Source organism: Kryptolebias marmoratus, linkage group LG1, assembly GCF_001649575.2.
Source record: "Kryptolebias marmoratus isolate JLee-2015 linkage group LG1, ASM164957v2, whole genome shotgun sequence".
Lineage (NCBI taxonomy): Eukaryota > Metazoa > Chordata > Actinopteri > Cyprinodontiformes > Rivulidae > Kryptolebias > Kryptolebias marmoratus.
The window spans coordinates 4,898,278-4,904,260 of NC_051430.1; the positions used below are offsets into that span (position 1 = coordinate 4,898,278).

The 5,983-nt window shown below is 40.3% G+C and overlaps 2 protein-coding genes across 7 annotated transcripts in view; one reads left to right on the forward strand and one right to left on the reverse strand.

The window, feature by feature from the left end:
- LOC108248725 (golgin subfamily A member 7-like) overlaps positions 1-1,851 on the forward strand; it is an 18,772-nt gene extending 16,921 nt beyond the window's left edge. The window contains exon 6 of one of the 2 annotated variants that reach the window (XM_037978333.1): positions 329-1,851. The gene's annotated coding sequence lies outside the window, so the exon portion shown is untranslated. The remainder of the gene's footprint in view (positions 1-328) is intronic. The other variant, XM_037978336.1, reaches the window with a different exon arrangement.
- A 2,962-nt stretch (positions 1,852-4,813) lies between these two features.
- The window catches only part of loxl2b (lysyl oxidase-like 2b), an 85,252-nt gene continuing 84,082 nt past the window's right edge, over positions 4,814-5,983 (reverse strand). For 3 of the 5 annotated variants that reach the window (XM_037975087.1, XM_037975099.1, XM_037975102.1), the window contains one exon: positions 5,626-5,979. The gene's annotated coding sequence lies outside the window, so the exon portion shown is untranslated. The other 2 variants (XM_037975095.1, XM_037975092.1) reach the window with 2 other exon arrangements.

Sequence of the window (5,983 nt, forward strand, 5' to 3'; positions counted from 1 at the left end):
GACCAGAACTCCTGAATCAAGACTGGGTTTCTTGAGCAAAGGTTTAATTATTTTAATTTCTGTGATACATTACCAATTATTAAAGCCAGAATAATCCGATCCAAGATGGCGAATCACCTCTTAGAACAGCCTGATTAGGATGGGATGTAGCAGACATGTTGATGGTTTGGGTGAAGCTCTTATTTCGGACCATTTGGAAACAAAAACAGTCCAAACTCCTAACAGGTTCTAGTTGCACTTCTAAAGCTGCCTCATCTGACATCATAATACATTCTCCTGTGTTTTTCTGTACCATGTTCTGAATGTGTTTCATGTCCTGTTTCTGCAGCAGCTGATTGGTCGGCTCCTTGAAGACACCCCAGACCTGCGACCTTAAAACTGCGTCTTTACAATCTCCATCTCCATGAACTGTCACTGCATGTTTCAGTCAGACCACGCTGTCATCTGATGACGTATATTTAGTCTGTTCCCATGTTTAGTTGTCTGTAGCCAGAGTTGTGATCAGCTGATGTAAAGGACAGGTGAAGGCACAATGTACGTTTGTTTTTAGCAAAACGATCATTTGTTTTTTAAAGTTGACACAGGGTCACCATTACTTTGAGAGCTTGCCATGTTTCAGTTACTTCAGGTGATTTGGGTCGGGGCACTGTGGTTATTTGTAGGATCAAGTGTATGTCGAGTACCTCAGAGTTTGCTTCATTTTTTATTTTATTTTGGTAGTTTATCGCCCCTTTTTTGCTTGTTTCCTCAGTGTTGGTATGGAATGTTTTTTAAAGCTCCCAGATTTTTATATTAATGTACATATTTGATTTGTATGCCTTGGTTTCAGATCATTACTCCTGTATTTATGTCTTTACAGTCATGCTGTTTTTTTAATGACAGATCTGTTCTATGCATCATATTTGACTACGGTTGGTTTTTAATTCTTGTCTAATAATTGTCTATATATTCCTCTAACCTGAGACTGCCTTTGACTGAAGTATTAAAAGTGCTCTTGTTAGCAGACGCTGGTTAGAACAGCTTTGAATGTTGCCTTTTAGTTCAGTCCCAGTTAGACAAAGTCCAATTTATTATTATAGCACTTTTCAGCAACAAGGCGGTTCAAAGTGCTGAAACGAGGAACTGCTTGTGATCACCACGTCATTTGGAAGCACAACTTTGTACAACAGGTGGGGGACGGACCTGATCCATGTGCAGGAATCTTAGAAAGACTGGAATTTTCCTGGTCTGGGTAAGTATGGGGGGGGGGCAATCATTAGTGTTTCTAGACTGATACCTATTGGATTTTTCTATAAAATGAAAGTCTAAATTCCTCCAGAAATCTGGGACAATTAGTTTTAGGTCAGAAAGGAAAATGCAACCCTAATTTTTTAGCTGATAAACTGTAAAATGAGAAAAAAATGTTTTAAAGAATTTAGGTTCATTTCTTCTCTCTGGGCTTTGGAAATTTACGTAAACACAGCTAATAAAAGAATGTGACTGCATGAACACTGTTCAGTTATATCCAGAACTGAAGGATGTGGGGCTCCAGCCGGAGGGACATTGTGGGACTGGACCGTAACAGCAGGTCCAGGGTTGAGCTGTGGTTGGTGTGAAGCAGAAGAAGCTCAGGTTGTTGTTGAACAGTGAAGCTGCTGATGTTGAACCTTCAGCCTCATCCTGACAAAGCTCCAGGTTTCTGAATGACATCAGGTGCACAATCAGCACCTGACTCAATGTCTACTTGTGTGAATAAAGTTTCATTGTTTACAGTTTGTCCAGCTAATTGAACTTTTCTATGTTCCTTTGCCAGTCAAAATCGAAACATATTATTCTAAACTATAAATGCTAATAAACCATGTTAATATTTGATGTAATGCATCCTTGTGTTATTTCTTGCTTTGCTTTTAATGACTGCCCACAGCTGATAGTGTTTTTGTCTGTGTCAGCAAAATATTTTATGAACAAGTGGACAGATTTTAATGACATTCTCAGGAAGTAATCATTGGATGTACATCAAACTGAATAACAGTTAAAGTCTACTCCATTCAAGATGGCTGCCACAGCCAACAGACTTCAGCTAACATTAATGTTTGTAGAAGCAGTCTGCATGATTTAATACACCTGTGGCCATGGCAGTGCTTGGAACATTTGTATTCAGTGATAAAGTGTAAATACTGACATTAGGTGTGGTAGTAGCTGAGCATCCTGAGTCAGAGTCAGCTCTGTTTCATTTTATTCTCAAAGCATCCAGTAGAGGGCAGCACTACAGTTTCTAACTGTTTCTGTCAGCTGTAGCTCATCTGTTCCATGGATTATTATTGGATGGACTCTGGGGTTTACTGAAGCGCACTGCATTCACCAAAGGAAAAAAAGGCACTGTATCTCATAATTAGGAGAAAATATGTCATATTATGAGATCCGGATCTCGTAATTATGAGATATGGTGCCTTTTTTTTTTTCTTTGGTGAATGCGCTTCTGTAGAACTTGATATCACTCTGTTTGTTTCACTGAATTAGATGTGGGATTTTTAAAGACATGCAGTTCATGTGAATAAATCAGCCATGACCTTTGACCCTAGGATAGATGTATAATATAACCTAGCGCTGTGACAGACTCTAACACTCTCTGATATTTAGATGTTTCAGAAAATAAAGAGCTGTTTTAATACTCAGAACATAAAACCTTTTCTTCTTTTCCCACAAAGATGAATGTTGTAAAAGTTGTGGTCCACAAGAGGGCAGAGTTGTATCATAGTGAGTTCAGGTTTGGATTTTTTGGATCGGTTCTGATTAGTCTGAATGACTCGTTGTTACAGCTAAGAAATATGGGCGATCAGGTGTTTGCCTCTGTTAGAAAAATATCTCATGAACCAGTGGATAGAGTCCAATAAACCTTTCAGAAAGTATTAATTGAATGTATATCTAAAAATGATTAACTTTTGAAGTCAACCCATTCAAGATGGCTGCCACAGCTAATCAAGCTTAGCAAACAGGAACATGGCTACAACGTGGTGCATTTTACAGAGACTGAGCTAAACTGCCCTAAAAGAAACTAGAAACTGTTTTCTTTGATGGTGAAATTTAAAGTTTTTGGTGGCGTGAAGAGACACAAACCTGAACTCCACATGAGTAAAGGTTTCTTCCTGATATCTTTGTTTGTTTGATGTTTTAACCCATGCTTCATTTGATTGCTTTTAGAAGTAAATGTCTTTTACTGATGCTGTTCTGTGGTAAGATTTTTATACGATTGTTCTTTAAATCAGTTAATGCTGCCAGCTTGATCAAGACTGAAAGAAGAGATGATTTATCTCAGTGGAACCTCAGTAATCCAGTAAACTTTGGTGTGTTGGTGACTCTGGGCGTAGACCGATCTTGTGTTTGAAACTACGCAGTAACAGTTGGAGTCAACCCCATCTGTCTGTTAGCAAAATATTTCATGAACCACTGAACTTTCAGACAGTAGTTATGGGCTGTACACGTTCCACACTATGTGTTCATCCATACAGGAACACAGTACACTTCCATGAAAATCTACCAGAAACAGGAAACCAGGCATGGAGCGTGGTAGTTTTATGGTCTATACGATATACAATAAATAGTTTTCATAATGAACCCTTTCCAGGCCCATTGAGGGTTGGCAGGAGGGTATGTTCGCAATAATTAGGCTCATTTTTTATATAAAAGCAATGACCTTTTAAAACTATTCCCATATCCCACATTTTTTGAAATGTACCCCTAATATTCAAACAAGGTCAAAAAACAAAAACAACTGGACTTCTATTCTGTAGTTGAAGACGTTTCTCTTCTCATCCGAACTCTCCAGCTTCGGGCTGAACACGTTCTCACAAAGACAGGCGGGAAGGAAAAGGAACAAAAACACATCATATACTGTTTATCAGCTAAAAACACCTCTTCTGGACAGGACTCAGCTGTCCACCTACACCTCCAGGATAAGGGATACTCATTTGAGGACCAAAATGTTCATATTTTGGACTGAGAAGACAGATTGTTTGAGAGGGGGGTAAAGGAAGCCATCTATGTCAAAAAGGAGAAACCAACATTAAACAGAGGAGGAGGTCTCAGATTTCAGCTTTAGGCCTGATCCCCAGTCAGTTTTACTCCAATCAACACTCATGTGACCAGAGTGGCCCATCAGTGAGTCAGACTAACAAGGACCCTAATGAGCCTCTATTGTTAGGAGAGTGAGAACAATTTGCAAGCAATCCAGCTTACATCACATCTCAGCTTTAAAAGCTCAACTCCACACTCTCTATTTCTGAATTGAGAAAGCTCCTCGGATGAGAAGCGAAACGTCTTCAGCTACAGAATAGAAGTCCAGTTGTTTTTGGTTTGAATTTACTGTGGCCTGGATGACTGAGAACCTCCACCAGCATACTCCTAATATTGTAGTTTTGTTCTGCAACACTTGTTTTTGTATTGTTGACAGTGCAGTAAAGTGATAAGAACCTTATTGTTAGTGGATTATTAATAATGAGGTTTTTTCTCAGCTCTGTGTAAGTCTGTTATTGTTCAGTGATACAGGATACAAAGAGAAACTCTCTGCAACCCAAATACAAGCACATCATCATTGTTACTTCTGTCACACTTGGGGTCGTGAGCTAGAGGTGAGTCTACGACATCACAGTTATTAAAAGGTGAAGTTTAGGCTGTCCACCTAAAAACAAAACAGTGCATTTTCTCACTCTGGAACCCAGTTTAGAAAAATCTTCTAAAACACTGTTTCCATGTGGACAGGACCTGAATGGGCAACAAGGAAACTGTTAAAACATGTCAAATGAAATAAAAATAAACAATCCAATGGATTATCTCGTTGCTTCATAATTCTTTATTAACAGACAAAGGACATCAGTTTATGCTCAGTATACTCAGTCCTCAGTATACTATGCACGTATACTTTTGGTATACATAAAGGAGCCGTTCAACATGTACTGCGCCTCAGAAAACAGAGGACCAGTTTGATAGCACCATTATAAAAGTACATTAAAATGTAATGGACACACAATGAAGAAAAATAAAAACAAACAGTAAAAAAACTGGAATTTACTGATGTGACTTGAAGTGAGGAGAAGCAGGGAGATGAAAAATGTATCACGATGGAAAGCAGATCATGAATGGATAAAAGAATTGGTCCCATTGAGTGAATTTGAACAGGTTTCATATTAACTGTGGGTCTGATTCAAGATGATATCAGCAGTTATTGGTCCCTCATTCAGCCAAGCCCAAAGAGGACAATTTCTGTGCCACTGTCTCACTGAGCTGTGACTGTTGGAGACACAAGGTTGAGAGAAAATAACACAAATCAGATTTTCACTTGGAAGAACTCTGAACTGACACCTCAGCTGCACAAACTCCCCGGGTTAAGTTTAGGCAAAATAATTGCCAGGCATCTTTCTACATATCACACCACGCTCACACCACATCCTCGTGACAAAGTTTTGACACATGCAACTGCCTGACAGTCACCAGAATGTTGAAAAAAGGAATATGGAGCTCAGGGAAGAAGATGAAGACCTGTAACCAGGATGAGGAGCAGACTAACCTGCTGACCTGCTGAAGGCTGAAGGCCGACCTGCTGGAGGCTGACCTGCTGAAGGCTGACCTGCTGAAGGCTGACCTGCTGGAGGCTGAAGGCTGACCTGCTGGAGGCTGACCTGCTGAAGGCTGAAGGCTGACCTGAAGGCTGCAGCAGCTCTTCTGGCTCCTGCTCAGGTCAGGACCGGTCGGCTCACATCATGTAACGTCTGCTTCCCGGTGTTGTCTCCAAGTTTACTTTCATTGTGGTCAACCCGTCACACTTCCAGACTCTTGGAAACTAAATGGAGGTTTTCCAGACACCTGCAACGACTCTGTGACTAGTTAGAGTGAAAATGGAGGCTGAAGGCTGACCTGAAGGCTGACCTTCTGAAGGCTGACCTGCTGAAGGCTGACCTGCTGAAGGCTGACCTGCTGGAGGCTGACCTTCTGAAGGCTGACCTGCTGA